Source organism: Syngnathus acus, chromosome 9 (assembly GCF_901709675.1).
Source record: "Syngnathus acus chromosome 9, fSynAcu1.2, whole genome shotgun sequence".
Classification (NCBI taxonomy): domain Eukaryota; kingdom Metazoa; phylum Chordata; class Actinopteri; order Syngnathiformes; family Syngnathidae; genus Syngnathus; species Syngnathus acus.
The window spans coordinates 10,234,840-10,262,189 of NC_051094.1; the positions used below are offsets into that span (position 1 = coordinate 10,234,840).

The 27,350-nt window shown below is 40.2% G+C and overlaps 1 long non-coding RNA gene across 2 annotated transcripts in view; it reads right to left on the reverse strand.

Moving 5' to 3' along the window:
* LOC119127447 overlaps positions 1–27,350 on the reverse strand; it is a 188,334-nt gene that overhangs the window by 5,767 nt on the left and 155,217 nt on the right. For both annotated transcript variants that reach the window (XR_005098824.1, XR_005098825.1), the window contains one exon: positions 19,671–19,743. This is a non-coding gene — a long non-coding RNA (uncharacterized LOC119127447). The remainder of the gene's footprint in view (positions 1–19,670; positions 19,744–27,350) is intronic.

Here is a 27,350-nt window from a genome sequence, read left to right on the forward strand (position 1 = left end):
GAAATCTGGACAGATACCCCTACACTTATGATAAGAGCAAACCAGGAAACTCAACATACTTTATTTTACTATGAAAGTGATTCCTGCTTTCACCTGAATTATCTAATGAGGATAGATGGGAAAAAAAAAAGCCAATTTTTTCTGCTCAATATCCAGATTTCCTCTCAACTATACCATTCAAACAGATTGTCAGCATCTGAACGTGTGCCTTCCTTGCTGCATGTATTTTTTGGACACTCTGTAAAATCTGTAAATTGTCCACACAGTTCACATATGAATGTATTTGTGATTGCAAAGCAACATGACAGGTGCATTCACATACACAAATAAATACATGGTGTAATACCACGACATTTGTGTGCAAACCTTAATTTGCACTACTTTTAGCACAGCAGTATGGATACCCTTTCAGTCCATTTTCAGGAATACCCCAACTGTCACGCCACTTCACATTACACTTGTCATTCCTCTTGTCATGCCCAAGTGCACAGCCAGATGCTCTGGAGAAGGTAGAGAGGTGTATGGTCAAGTGCAGCTTACCTATAATCTTTTTAAACTATATATTGCTGAAAACATTTGCTGGATAATGACCACTTGCAAAACATACACATCATTTTAACAATTTTTTTTATAAAAAGATACAAGTGTACGCACTGCAATTGTCTGGGCACTCCCTGCCTTCAATTTAGAAGTTTTATTTTGAATTTGTTTTTTTTTTTAATTTGAAAAAACCGTGATGTCATGAAACCATGATAAACGAATCGCGATGTAGCGAGGGATTAGTGTACAACCTGCTTAACTATGTTTTGTTTCTTGTCCATGTTTTTGTTCACAGTGTGTTGGGCTCCCTGTCCTTCATTTTTGGGGCCCCTATGGAGTCCAGAAACATTTTGGTCTATGGATGGGTTTCCATTATGTTATTGAAGATTTAAAGTTATTTTTGTTGGGGGAACTCAAGTGTCATATAAGCACTTATAGTATCACTAAAGAAAACAAACAAACAGTTTTTGGCCTCTGGACATGGAAATCAGTTCAAACCGAATACAGCATATTGGGTCAGCATGATATAGACAGCTTTTGTTCTGTCTCATTACTTCAGTAAATGTAATCTATAGGGCTTCAAGGGACATCCTTGGGAGTGCAGACACTCCCTGGGGTGGTCTGTTCGCCCACCTGTTTGGCCAAGTTGGATTCCAAAATCCCCCCATTCCCACCTGTCAACACTGGTGGCAAAGCATGGACAATATTCATTAAATGATGATCATGCGATGGTACTGTGTCCGGGAATTCTGACAGTTTTAATGTCACTGCTGTTACTGAGGGGTCATTTACATCTCTGAGTTCTGATTTAACTCGAAGTGGCATTTAACCAGACATGAGTTTGATCATATCCTCCCATTCAATAACATGAGGAAGTGTGTCAATATTTATAATTGAAAATGCAAGACAAAAAGATTAAAAAATTCAAATATATGAAATTTGCCATAATTTAGGAGTCCATCATTTTCTGATTCCCACTCGGTGAATATTAATTTCTCAATAGGATCTGTGCAACAGACGTATGCTGAGGAAATGAATTTCTCCCAATAGCTTTGAAATTATAACAATTAATTCACATTTTATTCAATCTATATCACAGGCACATTGTCAAATGATCCCTGATCAAACTAAAAAAAAAAGCAAATATGACTGAAAAGACTATATGCTAGGCTAATGGTTGGAGATGCATACCTGAAGGATGCAACAGCCTTATGCTGTACTCTTGGTTGGTTGATTTGTGGTTTTAGAATTTCAAGTAACGTGACTCACATAGTGCTCTTGTAAACAAGCACCTTAGGAGAGTGAGTTATAAAACAAACATGATGACAACAACAGTTGTTTTTGTTTTTTCCAGCGTGTCTATTTAACTTCAGCAGATCCTTTCCTGTGTACAGCATGTTGAGTCTTTGACATCACAAATCTGTACAGTATCTCAATATACAGCAAAGCCTGAATGTACTGCTACGTATCTCCCCTGCAGCTTGACACATTTAATCCATGTCAAGTGTCTTTGCACGGTGGTTCGTAAAACAAATCATCATATAAAAGACATCAATACGTTTCGCAAGCAGCAGCATATAAGCTGTGGCGAGACAGACAGTTTAAAAAGGAGATGCCATTGCTATGCGCGTTGAGCTTCTCCTGTACCTCTTCCTCTTTTACGGCTTGACCTTTCTCTTAATTGGCTGCTGTGTCTTTATACTTAGATTCTGTTGCTCTCCCAGCCAAGTCATTTCATTTCTTCCTGCTAAATGGTCTTCCTCTGACCCATAAATATGAAGTGCTTTAACCTTTTTTGAGTGCTCTCTTTATAGCGCTCTTCTTATTCTTTTACTATGCAGATGAGATGGGTTTTCAAATTCTGTCTGGTAGCACTCATGGCTGCCATTTATGCAATTCTTTATTTTATATTTGTTTTTGAAAACCTATTCTAGCACAATTTTTGCTGTATTTGAAACACTGACAGTAATGACGGAAAAAGCTCAGTGAATAGAATTCAAATTTTTACAACAGATATTGCCAAGAACAAAAGTAATTTCTCCATTTTAAGCTTCTCCAATCACCAGAACTGAAATGCGTGTGCTCTCGGAAATACGCTCAGAAATCACTACCTAGTTGACTTATTTCACCCAGTTACCTATAAAAGCCATTACACGTGCATTAATCAAGCATCTCTAAGGCTAAACAATGTTCATAATATATCTGTGAAAGTGTATGTGTGTGCTTGGGGTGTAATAGACCTGATGTATTGATATGTTTATTTCAATTTATTTCAGGGCCTCATCCTGTGACTCTGACCCCAAAATCAATACCTTCATTTATGGTCTACCACCTTCAATCAATTCTGCGCCCGCCTCCATTTTGCAATGAACTGCCTCTGACTGGACACATCTAAGCAGAGCTCCACAGCTTTCTCCATTTCCACTGGTGTTTTGTCTTTTTCCCCCCGTCTAACTATTCATCTGCCTCCCTCCACTGTGATCACCTCAATCTTGAATGGAAGCTAGATGGAGAGACATGCTGAACAATGTGTAAAGCCAGTGGCGAAAGGAGAAAAGCACATCTTGGACAAATGCAAATTGACTCTAGTTGTGTCATAAGTGCCCCATCTATGCTGTGAATCTACATCTCTTTGTCAGTTATGGGGAAGTGTGACAGAGTACGCTGCCTCTAGGTTGCATATGTGATCTGGCTACCATGCCCAAGAGCCTGGCCATTTGGTATCATGATTTGTGCAAGTATTCAGTCCACTAGACCAAATAATTGTGCTACTCGTCAAAGTTCAGTGAAAAAAGACGTGTGGGATGGATAGCCCGTCTTTGGCACTGCAGTTCGATTTAGTTTGCCGCAGTAAGGTTCATTTCAGATAAATGCTGATCAGGTATGCACTTCCATCACAGAAATGTCGACCAAGCAACAGACAGCAGGTAGTCCAGCTCTACCTTTCATGAGTATAATGAAGTATACTGCTTACTATAATGCTAGGTGGACTAGTGAAATTTGTGGACAACAATTTGATACAGCCTTCATATGTCTGCACATGTCAGAGTGTACGAAAAAATAAGGCGGTCGTGTATGAGCATAAGAGTTAGCTTTGGCCAGTCTGATTGCCACTGGTCTTAAAAACTTAATCCCAGCCAGAATACGGTACTGGCGGCTAGGAAGGAGCGTAGCGGTGCAAATGTCCATTGTTAATGTGGTAAATGATTATTCTAGCGCCAAACGTCCGCTTTTTAATGCAATAGGTGTACGTATAAAGGCCTATTTCCAGCAAGCATCCCTCCAGTGTTCTAATGGTCCATTGTGTTTGCTAATTGTGTTAGAAGGCTAATGGATGATTAGAAAACCCTTGAAAACCCTTGAAAACTCTTGTGCAATTACATTTGTTTTCATAGACTATGTACACTAAATTTTCTGGGTGACCCCAAACTTTTGAACGGTAAGTGATTTCAATGCAATTTGGCTGATAAATAAATAAAAATGTATGTCCTGTTACAGCTCAACTTCATTTAACCGTGCTTGTAAATATATACTATCTAGTCTTGTGCTGGTCTTGCTCTTCAGTTAACTAACATGACTCTTGCCATACTGCAAACCAAGACTTCAGCTATTTACCTCGAAAAGCATCTGGGGGGGAAAAAAAGCGACCCAAGGGCTATTGTGTTTCTTCAAAACCATGCATGAACTGGCAGTATTACTCAAACAGGCACCTCCACTGGATTTATTAACCAATTTCCACTACCATTGTCTTTTACTTCAATCTCAGAAGTGAGGGTGCAGAATATAGGGTTGCAATCACCCAAGTGTGTGGTGACAAAAACTCCCGCGCTTGCACCTGGAACTCAATAGATATTCATGAACATTCGCGTATTTAGAGAAGGAAATAACTTAATACCGACAGTGTCGATGGAATAATAGCCATTTCCTGCCTGACTTGCAGCCCCTCTGAAAATGAGATTGCGCCGGACGTCATTTTTCTTGTCTGCTGGGTGTTTCTCTATGGCTGCGGCTATGCGCCCTGCATTAGCAATGAGCCACAGCTTTAGATAGGTGGAAGAGGAAAGGGAGGGGTTGGTGGAGTGAGACAGAGTGTGACTTGGTGAGATAGGTGGACTTCAAGCACCAGAGCTTGAGGAAAGACAATGAGGCAGACTATCTGTTGTCTTATTTGCTGTGAATAAAAATCTAGGGTGAAAGAAAAAATGTGTTCAAAAAGAAACATTAATCTAAAATGTCACATCCTAGCCTTGTTTTTTTATTGTAAAAGACAATGTGGGACAGAGGGGATGACCCATTCCAGAGATGGTACTGATTAAATCATGGAAAATATTTAATTCATAGCTTAGTCAAAATGGATTATTTTTTCCATGCAACATTGTACGCTGAGGTGAAGGGTGAAACAAAACCAAAAAGTGAGAAAAAGAAGATAAAAGAGCGCCATCAATGCAAGTCTGGCCCAACAGACAAAAGAATCCCTTCAAACAATTCCTGACCATTACTCGACCTGTCGCGTTACCTCGCTGCTGATCTTATAAATTAACCATCTCACAGAGGTGCTCAATCCTGCAATCCTCGCTCCTCCACAATTAGGCTTGTGCTCTTTGTGAGCAACACTTATCTCTTTGCCTTTACCCTGGCACGCATTTACCATAATTTCTTATACATTCAAGTTAATCCATCAAAATGAGCTTTCATTTTTTGTATAGCTCTTTATTTAAACTATTATATTTAAAAGGGGGGCATCAAACTCATGTTGTTCAGGGGCCACAAACAGATGTCAAATCGGCTGGACCAAAAATATCACAGGAAGATTAATATATGGAAAATAACAATGAGTTGGTGTTTTTTTGTTTTAGGAGTATTTCTGTTATGAAAATCTTCATATATATAAAATCCAATGACTTATCCTATTGAAAAACAAAGAATAACCAAAGATTTAAAAAAAAAAAAAAACCCGCACAATTTATAATGCAATGCATCTTTACAAGGTGCTTTCACAACAGCTGTTGCCATGACAAAGCACTTAACAGAACATAAATAATAAATAATAATAATTTGCTTCAATTTAATATATGCATCTGTTGTACATTACTATAACTGACCACCCCAATTGTATTATAAAGGCACTTAAATGATAAAAATGTTGGTAAAATGTAATCAATATATCACGCTGTTTAGTGCATATGTATAATTCTTGAGACCTAAATCTACTACCAAACCATACAAACCGTTTTAAATGTATGAGAAAGAAAGTGATCACCTGTAAATAATTATATTTTACATTAAAAAGAGATTTTAAAAAACATTAGTATTTTCCAGTATTGCATAAAAAAATCAGATCCCCCACAAATTTATAGCAACCATCGTGTAGTGATACCTTCGCACATTTTTAACTATTACCACAGAAAGTATTTATTTTCACAGAACTGGCGCTGTGGGATGAACCATATGGTGTTCCGGCACAGATAAAAGCATTTCTGTGTCTCTCTTGTATGCACTGCTGCAGTTTTATCAAAGAAGTCATTTGGCTGACTGCGTGGCTACCCACTACTTACAACTGCACTCCTGTCTCTGCATAAACACCCTTATTGGTTTCAGGTATCACAACAATTCACTATTTTATGAAATAGTGGTGGAACCCTCAGAGTACCGGTAGACTGCTTTTTTTTTTTCTAATGAAAACATTTCATGTAAGATTTACAGTCATAGTACAATAACAGTAGCTGGGACAGTTTGTTGAGGAAAAAAAAGTCATAGGTAGGATAGTTTGTTTTAATTTATTCCATTTCCGTGTGAGCTTGTCACGCACCGGGACAGAAACCTGAGCAGATTGCACCACTACTTTGTATTCCAAATTAATTGGCCTCTGAAGATCGCCCTCTGCCCCTCACTTCATGCACACTTTTCCCCGGCTCAATTAGAAGACAGAAACCTACATACTGTCTAGCCCAGTCCTCTCGTTTATAGTGACCTCCAGGTCTAGGTCCAAAACCAAACAGGGCCTTGACATCTAAGTCAAGCAGCTATTTAGGTATGAGGAATTAGTCTAAGGCTGTATAATGAGGCAGACTAAAATATGACTGATCTTACTCATTTTGTCCCCGCAACGAAATGATTTGTCTGCAACATCTTTAGCTGTGGTGTGTATAATGAGATTCCATACTATTGCTACTGAACAGAAATGCGTATATTCTGTCAAGATTGAAGCTAAATCTGGACTGTAACATGTGCAGGTGCCCTACTGTCACCCAGTTTGACAACTTAATTAATTAATTAATAAAGGAGCGCGATTACCACATCTCCAAATGTAACACGCACATTTTTTTATACACGTTGTTGAGTTAAGCTAAGGTAATGACGACAATCTTGGTACTGGATGAATCCAATACATTGACATTGCAGTGACGGTAAGAAGCATGATTATCCAAAAATTGTAAGAATTTTATGAATTAATTTATACTTTTATTGAGGACAAGAGGTTTGAATACGGATGGATGATTGATTACAACATTTTAAAATATATTCTTTTTTCACACCCAATTAAATTAGCATTATGTAGTTTTGCTACTTTTATCATGGCTTAACTATAGCCACATTTCTCGGGTGGGTTGATTGTTAAACTGCATGTACTCTCGCTTGTAGCTTTAGCATACAACATTTTCCAAGTTCACAACACAAAAAACCCCACCAATTCTAGTGTATGAAACACACAGTCTATTTGAATATTCAGTTCTGGGGGTCAGTTGAACAACCTGTGATAAACAAGCTCTCTAACCTTGAATACAGCCATATGAAGACAACCGAGACAGAATAAAAGAGTGACAATAAACACAACATTTTGACTTGTGGAGCTTACATCCAAGGCCTACTTTTGATGCTTTGTACCACAACCTTCCCTGTAAACTTGTTCAGTCTTGAAGTAAAAATAGTAAAAGGGTGTTGACAGTTGACATATTTATTTATGAGAGTTAGAAGTTTCGAGGGGAAGTAAAAATGTAGGATGAATCTATTTATTGAACAAAGGACAGCAAAACACCATAACAAACACCGGGCGGAAAAAAACATTCAAGATCCAAGATATTTCAGTCATGAGAGATCAGAAAATGTTCTCCGAGGAGTATTACCCCTGCGGACGACAAATGCCAAAACAACTCTGACACACAAAGAATGGAGGAAAATATGAGGGAACAGACGGAACAACAATTATTTATGTAAATAATGCACCATTGCTGCTTATAATTAGTGGGAAAATTAAGCAGAAAATAAAAGCGTGGGGGGGAAAAAAACACCACGCATGTCACCCAACTAATTTTTCTCATGCAAATTAACAATTGAAATTGTAAATGGAAATGGGTGTTGTTTGTGTTGGAGAGAGAAAGAAGCAGACCAAGGAGAGGATGCCCTGCTTTCCCCCTCCCTTCTTATTCTGTTTGGAATTCATTAGCTGCTGAAGAAACTGCAGGCAGATGTTGTTTGACACAAAGGGTGAGGACGATATTGTTAGCAGGAGAATGGAAGTTCGGGTTGCTGTTTTGGGAAGGGGAGCTTTAGATAACTTTGATACACAAGAGCAGATGGACAACTCCTCGGTGACTTATATTGACCATCCCTCACTATTATTTCAATACCTCTTTTCAAACAATGGTGAACACCTGCCAGAAGTAGACAGGTGCTGCTCACTCTGGTCTGTAAATATCCTAACCCAAACTCAGTGAACACTAATGACGGTCTTAATGGTAAATAATTCATTTGAAATCATATCATTTCATCCAAGACAAAACATCAAGCACCCTGTATGAGACATTCAAACATTGAATTAGCTCCAATTTCACACCTCCGTTTTGTGGCGCAAATATTACAACTACCCGAGATCTAACACAATGTCACAGCAATGTTACACAATTAACCAGCGACTTTGGCAGAGGTTCCATATCAATAATGTGTAAATGGAACAGCTGGAACACTTGAATAAATCATTTAAAACAGCCAGGATTGACACGCCACACATAAATTTACATGCGGGGGTGGCCTTTTGCTGCTGTTAATAAGAACGAAAGTTCACCGGTGCAGCTTTAATCTGTAAACACAGTTCTAATATCGTGCAGGTGCTTTGAGCGGTGTGCAAAGTGTTCTCTTAGTGTCGTGATGAACATAATTAACAAGTTAAATATGCCAAATTGTGTTTGATTACACTTTTGAGAAACGGGAGACGATTGCATCACATCATTTTGGGGAAAAGAAAGCCAGACTTGATCTTTATTGATGGGGCTTATTAAATGACTGAAAATGTTTACTTATTATCTTGGAAAGAAATTATTAAATTTTAAAAACAACAATAAACTTTACACATAATGAAGCTTATTGGATATTTTCTGTCCATTTTTTACGAGATTATATTGACCTTTTCAGTGTCACCGCATACACTACTATCAGATGTGCTGAAGGCTTGACACGTTTATCAGACTTGAGCTCAGTGAGAGGTGGTGCTTGCTATGAAGCCAGTGTCAATGTAGGTGTGATAAGTGTGAAAGTGTGACTACATGTGTCTCCTGTTTGCTTGTCTCTCCTCTCTCCCTCACTTGCCAGCACACACACTGCAACCTTTTTCTGCCTCCTCTCTGTCATCGGCAAGTGTTTTTAAAAGAAGGAGGATCAAACAAAGTTAGAAAATGCCCGTCTGGCATTCATCTGACAGCCCTGCATCCTGAACCCTTTTAAAAGAGATTTCTGAGGGAAAGAATGGAGAGAAAATAGGACATGTTTCACACAATTTATGCAGCGTTAATTTTCCAGCCCCCGCACTGACTGTTTACAGAGTCCTGCACATCTCAAACCTCCCTCTTGTTCTCTAACTACAATCTCTGCTTTACTTTTTACTCCCACCACCCTGCACTTTTTTGTGGCTTATGTTATTCTGATTTTTTCCGCAGTCTTTTTTTGTGTGTGTCACCAGTGAGGATGCCCTCCCTTGGGGTGGCTAAATTTACATCTCTCCATATGACAAACACAAACAAAGAAGCAAATAAATCAAATGTGACGAAGGCGGTGGGGGGAGCAGAGGCAAACAGTGAATGTTTGTCACTTCCAGAACATATACTGTATAGAAAATAAATATATATTGTGAGGACATACATTTTCTGAGCTTATCCATTAGACTGGGTGGCTACAGTATAACTACTACTACTGCATTGTAAAGGAATAATTGATCATTCATGGCTTTTCAATTAAAAAATAAATAAATAAAATAATGAATAAAGAATTCATATTATACAAGATGTACTCAAGTTCAAGTGGTGGATGGAATATTTGTTTGTTTGTATTGTATGTTGTTGGTTGTATTCAAACCTCTCATAATAGCTCAATAGTGTAACCAAAATATTGGAATTATTATTTTAAACAGCTTTTTTATTCTGATGAGCAAGTTAAGTAAATACGGTGTGAATCTAAACCAGTGCAAACAGCAGCTATTGAATAAACACATTGTTAAATGAATTTTCCCTCTGGCAGTAATCATGATTTTTTTTGTTTTTTTTCACACTCTCCATTGGATCATATTTGATTATGATTGCCCAAGTTCTGTGGTCAGTCAGTGCACTTCTATACATCAGGACAGTGTGTGACTTTCAATGTATTCCTATGAACAGCTCCAGGAGTGCACCTACAGGACTAGTAAATATTCAGCACCCAGATTTGCAGGCTTTGCGTAGGGGCTTCTGTTGTGATGAGGTTTGATGAGGCGCTTCGTAATTGTGTGTGCGTGGGTCTGTATGTATGTGTGTGTGGTAGGGAGTGTGTTTGTCAGTGATTGTGACAAGCAGACGATCCCTGCTGTGCCTCAGTGCGTCCGCTCTGATACATTATTAATTAGGCAGCGTTTAGAGTAACGAGCGAAGCGTTTGAGCCCCCCCTTTTCCGCCACCCCCAGTGACACACTCCCTGGGAATCTGCTGTGTGACTGCAGATCAGGGGAGGCAATAATGTGACTCTGGACCAGCACCCTTCAAGAAATCCAGTCAGACTCCGTGGGGCATGGAAGATTGTTTGGGGCTAGGATTTTTGCCGAAATTGAGCTGTCACATAGAATACATACTTGAGAAAGAGTAGATGTTACGCACATATTATTATTACTTTTTTTAAGCAAAGAAAATCACTTTTTTACGGGAGCATGGAACTGCAAATATGATGTAAAAACCTCTGACTGGCAACTACGTTCAAACGTACTTGGAAATATTTTTGTACGCAAAGGCTACAAACGTCCAACAGCCTATTTTGATATGCATTGTTGGGGATTATTACAAAGTTTCTGGTTGGTTATCCCTAACCTTAGGGTTTCAAAGTTGAATACGGTCTGTTTGGTTGCTGGAAGAAGCAGGTGTGAACATTTCCCTTCCCTCTGATAAATGATGCAAATGGAAACCTTTGCCTTTCATTGAATTGTTTGAAAGATTGTTGTTTTAGGTAATCCCCACTACTCCCTATCCCCTTCCCCCCATTGCATGTCCATATTATGCTCATCTCTTTTTGCTATTACTGTCTGACTAATTCAATAATTTTCTCCCCCCTTTGTCATCCTTTCAGCTCCCCTCCTTCCTCTTCCCTTTTCTGTCTGCCCTTCAAATCTTCTGGGTCCGCCTGAGTCTCCGTTGTCTGCCTCATTACCGACGAATTTGATTTTCAGAAACTGCAGCTGTGCAGCTACAAGGAGCCCTTCTCATCCTTATTATTCTACACCCGCATAAATAACCGCACAAACACACACCTCTTTCCATTTCTTTATTTTATTTTTTTAATTGTCTGACGTATGCAGTAGCAGCAGCAACGTTACCTCTCAAGTGCCCATGCTGCACTGGACAGTGTTGTAGTGCGCCAAAGCCACATAGTGACAGCCAAGATTTAGATTTTATTTTTCCAGGGGCACTCAGCAGAAAGTAAAAAGTGCCTCCGTAAAAAAAGTGTATCTTAGAGCGACTGCCTGTGATTTCCCGCCTTAGCTGGTGATGACACTGCCATCCCTCTTAGTGAAAGATACACTGTAGCCTCCACGAAAGTTTGTGCCCTCATCTGCTTCGGGAATTTGTTGGCATTGCAATGAAAAACTTGGGTGGTGCCTTTTTGACTTTGTGAATGTTGTGGTGTTTTCCCCCAGTAAAATGTCAAGCCATACCACATTTCTCAATTTCAATTCACGGTTGTATTTCTTTGTTTGTGTGGAACACTTTGCCAGAAACGATATCTTTACTTAACAGAATTGTATGAATACATAACAAAACCTTGCTGTCTTTTCTTCTGAGTTGCAGGCTGGAATTGTTTCTTTCTGAATTGATGGACAAAATAGGTGAATAGTTAAACATCCAACACTACTAGAAGGTATTTCTAATTCATTGTCTCCAGTGTTCTTTAGTTATCCAGCATTATGAAATAAAGAACCAAACCTGTCATATATAAAGAACAGTATGTCCTGCATATGCATACTTTCAAACACAGAGGCGTTCCGGTGCATGTGTATGCCTGCATTCAGTCCATTCATTATATCTCCGCCTGGAGCGCTCTAGAGGGGCAAACTGTGTCACGACTACTAGCATCCAAACATGCTTGCGGTCCGCAGACCAAATAGGCAAAGCACCTGTCCTAAGTGTCAACATGCTCCCTTTGGCCGTGAGTGTCGGGCTTTCGTTCGGAAAGGGGCAAGATGTGGAAAGCCAAGAGGAGAGTCATCTCATTACTTCCTCCCCGGGGCTGTAATTAAGGAAGGGATGGAGCGAGCGCTGCCACGTCACCTCTGTGGACTGCCCCGGTGAACTGTGCTTAATTGAAACCTAATATATCTGAGTCCTCATTGGTCTGATAGCGTTCTAACAGCAGGCTATGCTTCATAGACTACTCCAAGTTACCTGGCTTTTATTTATGTATTTATTTTGTTATCTCTTCAGCATCTCACCGTGCCCTCTCCACTCATGCGGTCTACAGAGTTATTGATTTGTTTGTGTTGTGAACATCAGTGCTTGAGGATGGTAAGAGCTGATCATAGAGAACAGTTTGATTCAAGCTCAGTGTACTGACCTTGGAGGAAGTACACAACGAGGGCGTGCTGAAATCCCGGCCTTTCTGAGTGCTGGATGGCAGGTGGGGATTCGGTGCAGTGAGGACGCATCCACACAAAGAGCTGTTTAACTGCCCACGGGGCCTCTGGGTACTCCACCTTTCACCGCATCCTTTTAATATTTCATAGCCCGGCTTTGGACAAACGTCTCAGCCCGGCCTTGCTGGAATATGGATGAGAGTACACGTTTAGCCATTTACGTGGATGTCAGTTGGAAGCGGCTCTAAACAAAACACCTCTGTCTTCCCCGCTGCAACCTCACCTCACTGGACCCAGCGTTGACTTGTTAGCAAGACGGGTAAAGATTGACGGCAACAGGAAACAAAAAGAACACAATCAGGAGCCTTGGGTTACGTGCAGAGCATATGTTGGAATTATGGAAGAGATCACACATTGCACAGCGCATTTTGTTTTATTTAAGAACAAAAAACAAACAAACTTACAGTGGAATCGCCAAAGTCAAGCAATTGTATTTCATTACAGTGGAACTTTGTAGAGCAGGTTTTGGGTGACAGCTGCTACCTCTAGCAAATGCCTTGACCCACCAATTCAATTCCTACTCCAGCTTCTTCTACTTCTCACCACTTAATGGTGTGTTGGCTTTTAAACTGAGAAATGGCAGAGATTTGACAGAGAGAGCTGGACTTTGCTATGAATTGGTTGTGCAATGGAAGTCCTTCATCACTTCAAAATTGTGGTCAACAACATGGGCGGACATTGCTGCACAGTCAGTCTATGTCTATGCTTCCATCAAGAATGCATGAATATGCATGCAAATATTTGGCTTTCTCACCCATTTGTATCGTATATACTACCTGACAAGTCAGAACCTTTTTTTTTTTTAATCAGACTATAAATCTAATTCTTTGAGATGATTGTCACAGATTACAGATGTTTACATTCTATGTGTACACCACAGCAACTCCAAAAAGTAAACAAGTTGTGTCAATCAAAACTGAACATTTTATCTCTGTGTATATTACATCTCAAATGAGTAGTCTGTAATAATGTGGCCAGTGAATGTTCTTAAAGAACTTACTTGGTTTGTTCTCTCAACATTTCCATGCATCTTCCTGCACTAATTGCACACAGAAGCTTGGGCACCACACACGGCTTCACTTAATGCAATTAGGCAGCAGTTTAATTATTCTTTAATGTGTAGATGAAGCCAATGTGTTACGTAGGGTAATTATTGCTAATGACTCTGCAATGGGAATGCAAAGAGGAAAGTGAGGTTTTGTGTTGAAAGAGACCAGTGAATTCCTTCTTGTCTAATAGACCTTTTGTTGAATTGCTTCCCTCAGCATGCGATAAGGGTGTTAAAATTAATGATTTATAACTATTGAGCGAGCATTTCAAGTAGGTAGTAATTTATGATAATTTGTCTTCTTTCACAGCGGCACAGTTAATAATTGTTAATTAGCCGTTGATGATGTGTCCTTTGAACATACAGTATACCCTAATGGCCAATTCTCAGCCTATGAGCAGACATCCTTGTGGGCAGCATTCAAATAAGAGGATGTTTTTAAACACAAGTGAGAAGACGAATAATAGAAATAAAACAGCAAACAGCAACATTTCCTGTCCATCTGTACTATCTTTTTTATTGGCACCGGATTTTGTCACTGTACCAGGCTGGATTTGTATGTCTGCCAAGAGCATCCATCAATCATGCCAAGGTAGGCCAGTGAAAAAGAAGACAGGAACATGCTCCAGGAGAAATTGTGCCAAGTAGAGAGAAGGCGGGAAATGGGGAGGAATTAAAAAAGTCATACCCACACTGTTACCTTTTTAACAATTTTAAAGAAGTGATAATGATTGGTTGGGAAAAGTTTACTTCCATTGGTGCACAATGGCGCACACACCTCTGTTACGCCCGATTTTACAAGAAAATTCCACCATTGTACACAGTTAACTGTGCTCTACGCTAGACTTTTGCCCGGAACAAAAACAAGGCCCTGAGTGTCCAATGTTGGCTTTAAACTCACATACGTATACATGATGATGATTTACCCAAGATCGGTCCACACTACAATAGAATACTAGGAGGGATAGCGGACAACGAAAGCTCTTTTTGATGAGTTGAGTTGGTGAGGTTCGAGGTTGAATGAATCCAGGAGGCCAGCAGCTTTCGTTTTTTCTTTTCTTTTTTTGGGTGGACGACTCAACAGATGACAGCGCTGTCAAAAGACTTTGGCGTCGGCTGGATGAAAAGAAGCGAGGTGAAGTCAAGCTAACCCCTTTTAAACCCTGTTAGTGATTTGAACTGATCATTCATTCCGTCAGTCTTATTCAGGCCTTCAAAGGGTTGAGACAGAAATGCAGATAAGCCCGTTCAAAAGGCTGTGACAATTGGGAAAGTCTGTGGCTCTTTTCAATGTCATTTTTTGGGAGGGAGATATAGAACTAATGTGGAATAGGTCTTTAAAATATTACAGATGTATTATAAGTATTAACAGGTTAGTTTCATATCTTGAATTTTCAAAACTCCTTTTTAAAGCAGCATCTCCTTTGGATTAAAATAATTCAATAATTCTGCAGCCATTCTGTGGTGCGAGTGCTGGTAAAAATGACTTGCAATGTCTTCGACCAAGCAACCAATCATACAGAGTATTTAGTAACGTTTTTCTCTTTTGTCCTTAGTTTCTCACACCTACTCTCACGACCACACAAACTTCAGTTTGTCACCCTCTGGGTATGTGTAAGCTCCCACCACACACATTTTTCCATCCACCAGTCAACAGTGGCCTTTTGTGCAGTTGTGGTTTTCTCCAAGTCAATGTTCAAGTCAGGTCAGTGGGAAAGTCCCAACAGCAAGACAGTACAACCCAGTGAAATGATTATTTAATTGTTTTTGCCTAGTGATGTCATTCCCAGGGATTTTCATGTTTATTTGTGTGGCCAATTCATCTTGACATCCACCCAACATATAAAAAATGGCCAACAATTATGTACAATATAGAAATGATGTTACTGCTATTATCACTCTCTCTCTGTCTTTCTCTCTGTCTCTCGCTCTCTCGCTCGCTGGCATGCATACACACACATGCACGCACGCACTTGAATCATTTGAATTATTTTGTACTAGTTTTCCAAAGACAGAAAAAAATCAACTCATCGACCTCTTGCTCGCCGAGACTGACTTTGAGGCCTGTGGTCAAAACGTTTCTATTTGTGCCTGCGTGTACGGGATGGTATTGTAATTACAGTGAAAGATCCAAGTGTTGTCATGTACATCAGTGACTCAATTCTTGCCTAAAATAAGAATTTGTATATTTCTTTTCCCCTTTGTCTGAAGCCATAGACATATAATGGAATGCCATTGCTAATTAAATCAATATGAGGTAATGAAGTCTAATTGGAGAGACTTGCTTGAGCTCTTACGTGGGTCCCTACAGGTTTGTCCTTGTTTAGAGGCTGGTAGCGTTTCCTCTTCCAGGAGCCGTAGTCCCCGCAGCAACCATTTGGAGAGGAATGATCACAGAGCTCCGAGTTATTTAGCCTCACCCAAGACCGAAGCGTACAGACGCTGTTTACTCCCCAAGCGTTGTCCTGCAGTTTGCCATATATTCACCTCTTATTGCTTCCTCCAAACCTGGCACCTTGTGGAATTTATTTATAGAATCAGTAAATTTGCTTTGCTGGAATTCATCACAGAGTTAGAAGGGTGCTGAGAAGGAAGGGGCAGAGGGGATGTTCTACCAAGCTGTTAAAAAGTCATAGAGTGAGACTCGATAGTTTAAAACAAATCCATATTCAATTTGCCCCATGTTGCAGCATTTGCACTCAGAGTGGCACTCTATGAATAAGTCCTTAAGCTATTATTTTTACATTGCATGCCCCTGGATTCAACTCAAGTCACCAGATGGCACTATTTAGCTTCCACAATCTGCATGAAAAAGCTCAACAAAGGCAAGTTTATGGTCGTTTCCTCTTATGCACGACTTGAGCAGCTGCTTCATGCATGAAGTCAGTAGTCATGCTTGACCTCTACCTGCAGAGGATCATATTCCTCCCTGCTCTCTTTCACCGCGAGATGCTTCAAGGAAGGGAAACGCTGCCGAGGAGTCGGCTTTCATCGGCTCCACATCTGTGTCACACTCTCAAACATGAAAAAATGTCATCGCCTGATCTGAGGTTTGTTACCACTTTCTCAGATATTTACCGCATGAAATGAATTGAAAAGTCAACAAACATGTTTGTGGGAAGGAAAAAGAGAAGCACAGGTAAAGACACGGATTGTTCCGCATCAGGTATCAGGTCTGTCACCGTGATTTCCCTTTGGCATTGGGAGCACTTAGCAGTGGCATTTGCAGAAAAGTGTGTGCTGGCGTCTAATGGGCTTTTAAGAGCTTCGCAAGGGGACTATTTGTGTACCATCAGCGGAAGCCTGTGATCGCTACGTGACAACAGTATTTTAAGCGAGCTCCACAGCAGCGTGGGATGACTACCCTGAGCTGCGGAACTTTCCCCAGGGGAGCATATGCTACCGAGATCTAACGGCTCAACTTCTCTGCCACTTTCTAACTCGGGTGTCGCTTTGCAGCATGACAACTGAAGAGTCTTGATTCCTCCATTTCACCTGGAAAATACATGTTTGTGAAGAAATAGAACACAACTAAACAGGGCCTTTTCCACACCGACAGGTGAAGTTTTGATATGTTGAAGAAGGAGAGGTTTGGTTCTCCCGAGAGACCAAGGACTCACATTTATTTTATTATTTTCTCTTGAGTGGCTTGTGTTCTACAATATTCCGCTTTCGACCCCCTGTGGAGACACGTAGCTCTGAGACTTGACTTGGAATGTTTTGGTGCCAGTTTACATTCACTGGACTCATCAGGTTGACTAGCACAAAGTATTAAAATTTAATCCAAGTGCAGAACCAAAAATTATACCGCTCACTGTTATTAAATTGCATTCCCCTACTTTATCAATGTTAAAACCACAGCTCCGGTGCACGATCAGGATTGCTGCGATCCAAGCTGAATTTCACTTGATGCATGAAAATGACAAACACTATGAACCAGAATGATCAATGCTCTCGTTTAATATTTAAACATATTATAATATGCACCATTTGAAACCAGGTGCTTGGCCTATTTGTCATGGCACATGAAAAATAATGAACTCAAAGTTCATTGATAATTTAACAGAGCCTTCAAAATTAGCATGTGATTTTTATTTTCTTGCGTATTAATTTGTCAAACCAGTAGACTCAAATACGCAAAAACCAAATCATAAATTTAAAACTAGTTGAACCTTTTTTTGATTATCTTGAAATATTAAACGTATGACTCAACATCGCACAGTATTTGGAATGAACAGCAATAACTACATGTGGCTTTTTCCAACATCACAGCTTTTTATGAACCATTTTCTCCAGCGTAAACGGCAAAAAAGCGGCAGTCCCACAGAGGGAGCCTGAGGACAGCGGACACAGATTAGGAATGTCGAGAGTGGGATATTATCATCTCTACTGTGAATGAGACAATATAATTATGATATGGAAATTACATCAAGTGGACAGTGTTGCCAATGTGATTGGTGCTAAGCTATCAATGTAAATTATAAGCGTGAATATAGTAATAATTTAATCATAATTTGTCTCTGTATGAAATACTTGAAATTAATTTGCTTTACAAAACAAGAAAATTGTATACGTTCATGTCAGCCTGTATAACAAAGAGGGGACACTTTGAAATAACTGAACATATTTAGCAGACATTCTGGTGGGGTTTTCTGCAGTTTGCATGGAATAAACAAATAATCGCTCGAACAAATGAAGAACCAATTCTCTCTTTTCACCATGCAATTTAACACACACACCTACACAAAGGAGAAACTACGCACACATGCCCACACATACACAAAATGAATCTGCCATTTAATAATTATGAGGCATAAAATCCTTGCCGACGGCGAGCATACTGAAGGATGTAATTATGACCTCTTTCAGAAAGCCCACGCTCGGCGGCAATGCCTACATTTCCACCCAGAGAGAAAAACACTCCCAAGGAATGACGGGGAAAATGTGCTCTTCATTGCAATTAAGGACAATAATTCTCGGCGCGAAAATTGTTTCAATTGCTTTTCAGGCCGAGAGCAAAATGGCATTGATGGAGGTGATGGTTTGAAATGGGGGTGACAGTAGGATGAGAAATGACATTTCAGATAGAGGAACTGTTGGCTTTGTGTACGTTAACAATTGAACTTTATAACAGGCTGCAGCGCAATTAGGAAAACTGCAGGGGAGTACACAGAACTTGTCTCAATATGACACAGGACTACAGAGTCATATTTGGAGCTCATGATATTATTCTCTAATTCAATATTGATGTAGAATTTCTTCTTTTTTTGGTCATGCGGGTGTTTTAGAGGGTCTAACCCTCATTGCAGCAATCAGCATTTTTGCTAATAAACAATAATTCATGTTCTCTCTATAAAATAAATTTGAAAGAAAAATTCTCAATGATTTCATTTAGACAGTTTTCAGACAGGCTAAGGAATGTTCACACTAGTATTTTTTTGTCTTATTACGTAATCAGTGTGTACACCTAGAAAAATATTTAATGTTTATTTTAAATTACGAGCAATATTAAGTCATTTTTAGTTGCAGCAAGATTTAATCATTTTATCCGCTGGTGCTTTCTTGCTGTTGGTTACGAAAGAGATCAATCTTAAATGCAAGAAATGTCAACACCACAGTAATTCTGTCTTCAATCTGAAGCTTCTCTGAAAAGTGTTATGTCAGCTGATGGGAATTGTGCGATGACTGACCCTGCACTTTGACCCTGCTGCACAAGGAACGTGTGACTTTCCATTTTTGATCAATTGCAATTGCATATTTAGTGTTGTAAATTCAATATGGAAAGGGAAACGATCACCAAGTAAGAATGTCCTACCTCATCGACAACGTGCAAAACTGTCATGCTCAAAAAGAGTTTACACACACATGAAACAAAAAACACACACGTAAAGCCAAAATTTACAATTGGTGAAGAGATTTGTTTGAATAAATCACATTACTCACTGTGCCTTTTCTTGAGCCATTTTTACGTAGGGTTCATTTTAGTTTCACCAAGCATATTTCATCATCAGGGCATCTGAAATACATAACAGCAGCGTGTTAGAAATTAAGATAACCATTGAGTACTAAACAAATGTAATTGACAAACCTCATCTTTAATTCCTTTTGTTTTTTCTAAAGGATAAAGAGACTTTGTAGACTCATACTATATGTGTCCTTATTGCCAGAGCAGACCGAGCAAAGAAAAAAAAAACTTCTATCTGATCCTAAAGTGGGACCATATGCAAGTTTGTTTTTGCTCGTTTTAACTGCGATTTTCAATTGGGCATAAAGCAGGACTACATTCTTTCAAACCTAAAGTGGCTGTGATGGGCAGGCTGCGGCAGGGGGCATCCAGATGTTGTGTTTGGATAAAAATTGTGCGGTGGAGATTGCATCTGTGGTAGCGGGTGGAACAAAGGTCTGAATGGGAAGGATTGGTCACTGGGGGGAAATGGAAAGCAGCTCTGGAGAAGTGGAGGAATGCACACACGTGCGCTGACTGTTTACACTGGGCCGGGATGCAACACGCCGATGCATTCCAGCGCTCATGGTGGCCTCGCCAGAACCGGATCCATGTTTTCAAGCTTGATTTTTCAGCGCCAAAATGCATACATATGTATGTCATTGTCTCCGTCTTCAGTTTATAGTCAAGTTCAAGTACTTCTAATGTGCGTGAGAAGGATTTAGGCGTGCCGAACACCGAGTGAAAAAATGACATCCCCTGTTCACACCTGGTAATTGAGTCTTGAACACACCACTCACTACAACAGATAAACTGTGACCTTGGTGTTATGATTGGGAAACAACATTCTGAGGCTCCCCATATACTGTACTATACAGGTTTTTTTTATTTTTAATTCAACCATAAATACCATGGCGCAGTTGTCAAAAAAGAAAAAATCTTGGCTGCTGTAGAGAGAGGAGAAATTCCTCATATGTATATAGAAATAGAGAAAAAAAGAAGTCCGACGTGCTCCACTCCTGCACTGCATATGTGTGCTTTAATTAGAGCTGAAAACTCATTTTGAGTGTCAAGAACAGGTAATTCAACTGAGGTTTTGTGATGCTCTGTTTTTAATTTTGCCTCGGTGAATGCATGCCTCAACCGCCAAGGAAATGGCAAGGAGATGATGTGCTCTGCATGCCCTGACCCACAACGTGCTTGCAGCAACGTGGCTAAACTGAAAATGGAGGATCAGGGGGATTGATATTTGCAGTAGTGAAGAAGTGTTTTTTTCCCCATGATGCATGGCTATAATGGCTTTCTCAGCCCCAAAAAAGGAGGATATATCCTGTATTTGGTACCAGTTGGCAGTGGTGTGTTCACACCTGAAGCAAAACCGCATTACATTACATTTGGACGCGGACCGAGACCACCTCAAAAAGTGGGTCTTGGTCTGGTTATTTGATCCGCACCAGGATTAGTTTTTGTGTATTCACATGGAAACCAACCCAGATCCAATCAAAGTGGATTGTGAATACACTCTGTGATGATGTTTATATAAATATTTAGGTATTTTTCCTTCACAAATTAATGAGTTTTGATGATTTATTTAAGTGTCAATATTCCTGAGGATGATAACAGAATGTGCTAAATGTGTGCCTTGAATGAAGTGGAAAGTGAATTTATTCTTTTTTTATATTGTATACTTTACGATGATCTGTTCAGAGTGTTTGTTTAACATATTAAACAACATAAGCCTGTCATGTTCGATATGTATGAAAGTAGTAGTCCTTTCCTCACTATGTGGCTTCTTTATTTCAAATCATTTTCATTCACCTTCTTCTCAGTCTGATTGTTGGTGGTCTGACAAGTAAGAGACCCTCTGCTACCCACACCATTTGTCCACATCTCTAAACCGTTACCGCAGCCTGATATGCCCCTCAGCATGCAGAAGGTCTGCTGTCATTACAGCAATCAGAATTTGTGAGAAAATGGAACCCTTTATATGCAAAACAAACAATGCGGGAGAAATAAAACACTCAGGCAAGCTGTCAGGTCCTTTCAAGAATCAATACAAGGCCTTTCATCTGCATCCCAACCTTTTCCTGGTAATTATCCTGCATATTTTCTGCCTGCTCACACACAAACGTATAATGTTACTCACACGCACGCACGCACGCACGCACGCACGCACGCACGCACGCACACACACCATTGCTAATAAATTGCATACAAACAGAATAATGCATACAAACCCTATAAACACAAACTCACTGGCCACAACATTAGGTACACCAGAACTCACATATTATATTGTTTTAATTAAGAAATGTACCCTTGGTTCAGTGTATAATTAGCCTACGAGATTCTAATAAAAATCAACACACTGGATTGCAAGTTCCTGCTTCTCAATGAATACATAATATCTATGACCACCGTACGTAGCCGGCGTGGAACATCACATGGTCAACATGATCATGATAAAAAGGCCACGTCTAAGCGCTCAGCCGGAGAACATCTGAGGAAGGTGACAAAGCATGCCAAAACTAGTAAGGTAAATGCAAAAGGAAAAGAAAAACAACTGTTACGCTCACGGGATGACAAGATGAATCGTGTTAACCGATTAAACGGCAGATACGGACAACAATGTGTCACAGGTTTCCGCCACTTGGAGAAGATGAATAAAACCCAATCCATTTTCAAAAATCACTTAAGATTCAATTTAAGGTGCAAGGACGAGGGAATAACAAGGGGCCTCATTCTGAACAACCCACTACAAAAATATCCTGCTGGCAAACTCCCTGTATGCAGCAGGATAACACTTCAAATAAACCAGGAAGTCCATCTGTAAATAAACACGAATGAATGCTGTCACATGACCTTAATTGGACAGGTCCTCAAAAACAATATGGCTGAGCTAAAAGTAAAGAAAGTGGGCCAAAACCCTCCACGGTGATGCGAAAATGTCAGTCATCCCAAATGTTATTGATGCCATTGGTGGCACAACCACTTATTTCGTTTAAATTATATTTTAGAATGATGTTTTCACAAAGGGACATGTTCAGTCGTTTTTTTTTTCTTTTCTTTCTGCATTTTATATTTTCTTGGGTTGTTTTGTGAGATATTACAAATATTCCATATAAATATTGGTTTGATGATCTGAAAAATCTTTTTCATGCCACTGTGTCTCTATATTGTGTCAGCAGCTTTTAAATTCATGCAGTTTATAAAACCATCTACAACTCATCACCATCTGATGAAACATGTACTGAAAAAAATATTCTTGGCCAGAGTCGTCCTATGCGCGCGCGCGTGTGTGTGTGTGTGTGTGTGTGTGTGTGTGTGTGTGTGTGTGTGTGTGTGTGTGTGTGTGTGTGTGTACGCTTGTGAGCACCGACCTGTGTCTGTGATGGAAGAACTCTAATGAGGCATAGCATAGAATGAAATATTAAAGTTTCTAATTAAATAGAGAGACCTCTTCCACTAGCGTCAAGGTTGTTTGCACCATTATCTCCATGGTCGTATGATCAGCAGTCACCCAATGCTTTTTGGCGTTGCCGTGTCCCGCAGCACGCGCGCACACACACATACACGCACACCAACCTCCAACAGAAATCTCCATCAGCCACCAGAGACTACTCGGGTCGGCTATATCTACCATTTTAATGCTTCATAGGTTGCCTCTGCTTGTGTCTTTGACAGCCATGTGTAGTGAGGCCCTCGGTTACAGTTGAGATTGTGATTTATTGATGAAAACACGTGTTACTAGAGCAAGGAACTTAATCTCCTTCACTGTCAGACTTCTCAGTGTGCAAGAAAGTAAGAGGCAAAAGTACAAACGTGCCACATTTATATGAGAAGCTTGTTTTATTTGACCTGCAGAAAATGTAAAACAATTCTTTTTACCCTTAAAACAAGCACTGGGGCCCAAGAGACTTGGGGCCGTTTACTTGTATATCAAGCAGAAGGCTACTGTGTGAGAAATAACGAGCATATTGTTTTATTGAGTAGTGTGGGCCTTCTTCCTTGACACGATGCTAATGATTAGGCTTGCATGTTGTCTGTGATTAGAGCGCATTCTGTGTAGGCCAATCTATTGCCTGAATGCCTCTCACACAAAATGCACCCTATTATTGATTCCTATCCCTACTGAATAGAGGTAAATGCATAGATTTTTACATGAAGGTGAAGCTTAAGCTTAGTTTGCGTTGGTGGAGATGGGAGCTAACTTGATAGGATTACAGTGATGCAATATCGTTTATGTGATTAACTTTTTAATTATGCTCTGTATTTACTTGCATAATTCAACACATTTTCTGCTCCCTCGCTCCACATTTCAACCAAATATGCTGCAGGCAAGAACTCCTGGTGCCCTTGTCAAATTTGGGAAAACAAGCCCAATTCTGTAATGACCAGTTCATCCAAATCTATAATTCTACCACTCTATTTGTTCCCCTCATTGATATTGCACTGAAGAGTAACCAGAAGAGACAAATATACTCTACGGAGGAAATTATTACCTCAAAAAAATTAGAGGCAAAACCCAAAACGCATTAATGCATTGTAAAAAAGTAGAAAACAGGTATTTAATTTTATTTGAGCAATAAAACAAAGCATTTAAACAAATTTGTAAGATGAATAATACACAAACTTTATATTTCTGGATTTTTTTCCCTCTCATTAAAAGGTTAGAGTGCTTAAGACTCCTCTTCAACTCCTTTGAGAATACTGTGTGACACACTAGAGTTGGAATGTAAATCCTAATGCAACTGTCACAGTCTGAACTGAACATCCATCTCCACACCACTGCTGTGTGATGCCAGCCGTGGTTGTTCTTGGCTGTAATAAGAAAACATCTCCGCCCACAAAATATGATATTTGATTGTTTCTCTCACGCTCTATAAATGTTTGTCTTACAAACTGTCTTTTGCATATATACACGATCGTCTGTCCAATTTGTTCTTATTGTGGGTTGTATACTAGCATTTTACTGAGCTTACACAAACTCGCACACAAACACACACACCTACAAGTAATATCAAGCCCAGCAGCATACAGTACGGACACAGTTTAAATGAACTTAATACTCCTGTTGCTCCCTGAATTCAGAATCCTTATTCCACATCTCCCGGCCTTGTTGGAGACTTCCGCGTGATTGGATTCTAAAAGTGAGCCCCCGCACAGAGGTCAAAGAGAGCCTTGAGGATGGTCCACATTTCTCTGTGTAGTGTGCGTGTGCATGTTTTACAAGGTGCTCCTCGTGAACGACAAGCCTCATAATTTAAAGTTAATGCATTTTAGGTAGAAGAGCGGTGGAGTTTAACATTGTGGTGGAATGTATTTTTCCGAAATGTAATAGAAATGACTTGTTTAGGCGTCTGCTGCGTCTGCATGAACCTTAAGGTGTATATCAGGAAGGATTTAACATATTCCATTTTGTCATTCATTTGATGAACAACAGGCCTCACTGGAAATGATACTGGGATGTGTTGACATACTGCTATAGTGTCAGCAGCATAATGAGCTCCGATTATATGCACGCATACATGCATGCATTATTAACCTTTCTTTTACTATGTATCACTGAGGTGCTTAATCACTACAGTGTGTGATCACCTTATTAATCACAGGACAGTTTTTTTTTCTTTCCCTGAGTTGAGTTGGTGGATGATGTCCTCCAGTTCTGCAGTTCTAGGAACACATACAATACTAATAGAAGCTGCCGCGCCTGGGTTAAACCCACGCTCGGTCGTATAAGCACCATGAAGTCAATTAATTTCTGGCTGCTTAATGACTTGGAACCGCAGTCGAGCTCCCCTCGCCCCCACGTCTCCGGATTGATTGAGTGCATTTCTTGGACATGGTGTAGCATCCACAGATATGGTTGGTGTGTGTGTGTGTGTGTGTGTGTGTGTGGGGGGGGGGGGGGGGGTGATCAATTTTCATTTGATTAAAATGCTGAAAAGATATTGTAGATACATCTAATATAAAACAAAAAATAGAAATAGGGAATACATATATTTAAGTCAATGTCAAAGAGGTGAATTTAAAACATCTGTCTTTGGGCTATGGTGAGCCTTACTGCATATGACAGAACTATCTTTGTGCCATCACCAATAAACGATAATGCATAAGATGTGCTGGTATAATGTGAAGGTCGCAGTGTACTCTGCGCTCATGTGACGTGTGCAGGCTGGACTTTTGATATCATCATTCTAACTGTACAGCGCAAGGAGGCGAATAATCACGTCACTCACAAGGCCATCAGTCCTCCACGCTTGGCTCACTTTATTGTCCTTTTCGACCCCCCCCGCTCCAACAACAACAGCTATTACAGTCTGCCTCTTTTCTTGCACCTTTTCTGTATCCTTGAATGTGTGCAAATATATCTACCCTTGCTTGTTGACTATTGTGTGTGCCAAGACTGCGCTGATAACAATCCTTGGTGCTCAAGTCTTGTTGACCTCTTCCCCCCTGCTGGGGAGGAAAGGAGGGATGAGGGAGATGAAGGGAGTGAATGCTACGTGAGGCAAGGTGCGGAGGGCAACTGCTTCATCACTTTTGTGCATATACTACTTCCGCTAAGGCCTCGGTAACAAAAGGACCCCCCTTATTACAAACCTCAGACCCCCTCCTGCCTGTTTTTTTCTCCAGGTCTGTTGCACACAGGCGGAAAAGATCATATTTATCACCTGTCAGCATTTGGCAGCCCTGAATTACGCGACGCAGGACAGCATAAAATTATCATACACAGGCATGAAATTACAAAACCGCCTGGGGACCCCACAACAAAATTATTTTATATCCCCCCCACCTCCAAAAAAAGGATCGAGGGTGTCTGCTTGTGACGTGACGGTGTGACAGGTGAGCAGTACAAGTGACAGATGGGGTGGGGTGGGGGGGCAAAGTGATGTGTCGAAACGATGGAGTAGATAACTCGAACAGGATATTTTGGGAGGCTGTCCTTCACACTTAATGTGGGATAAACAAAAATGAGGTTCGGACTAACCGGGAGCACCAAAACAAACTTCTTGGAGGGGTTCCTTCTGCACACTTTTCCGGCATATCAACATTTGCAGGGTCGAATCAGGACTATGTGCAAATTTATGGTGAAAAGAAAACAGTCTCTCCTTATAGGTCCATTACTCAAATTCACTAAATGGGAAAAATATATTCTCCTATGACACATCAATCCATCAATCAATGGTTGGACTGGATAATCGTTTTCAACTCATGGGAAAAGTCTGGAGATGAAAGTCACTTTTCTCTTCTGGCATGACTGCACAAAGCACAGTCCATCAACATACGGTAAAGCCCTGACCTCAACCCAATCAATCGTTTTGAGATGAACAAAACAAAGATAAGCCCACTCTACACTGCATGAATGGACAGCATAATTATTAAATAATACATCACATTTGCTTTTCAGTTTCAATTGTGCATGTGTGTGCAGAGGTGGATGGCATTCACACAGACCTGCTGCATGTAGACTACAGTAAATGCCACATGTTGGACACAGAGGGTCAATATTTATAGACTATGTGTGCTATGCAGATCAGGTATTGGCAAGCGGAGACACGTGGGTCGTTGCATAGCTCAGAGCAGCCGAGAGTATGTGGATACCATGTGAATTAGCTCCAGGGGCATGAATCTTGGGGTGGAAGAATGAATGGGAAGACTTTCTAGGGGTCCCAACC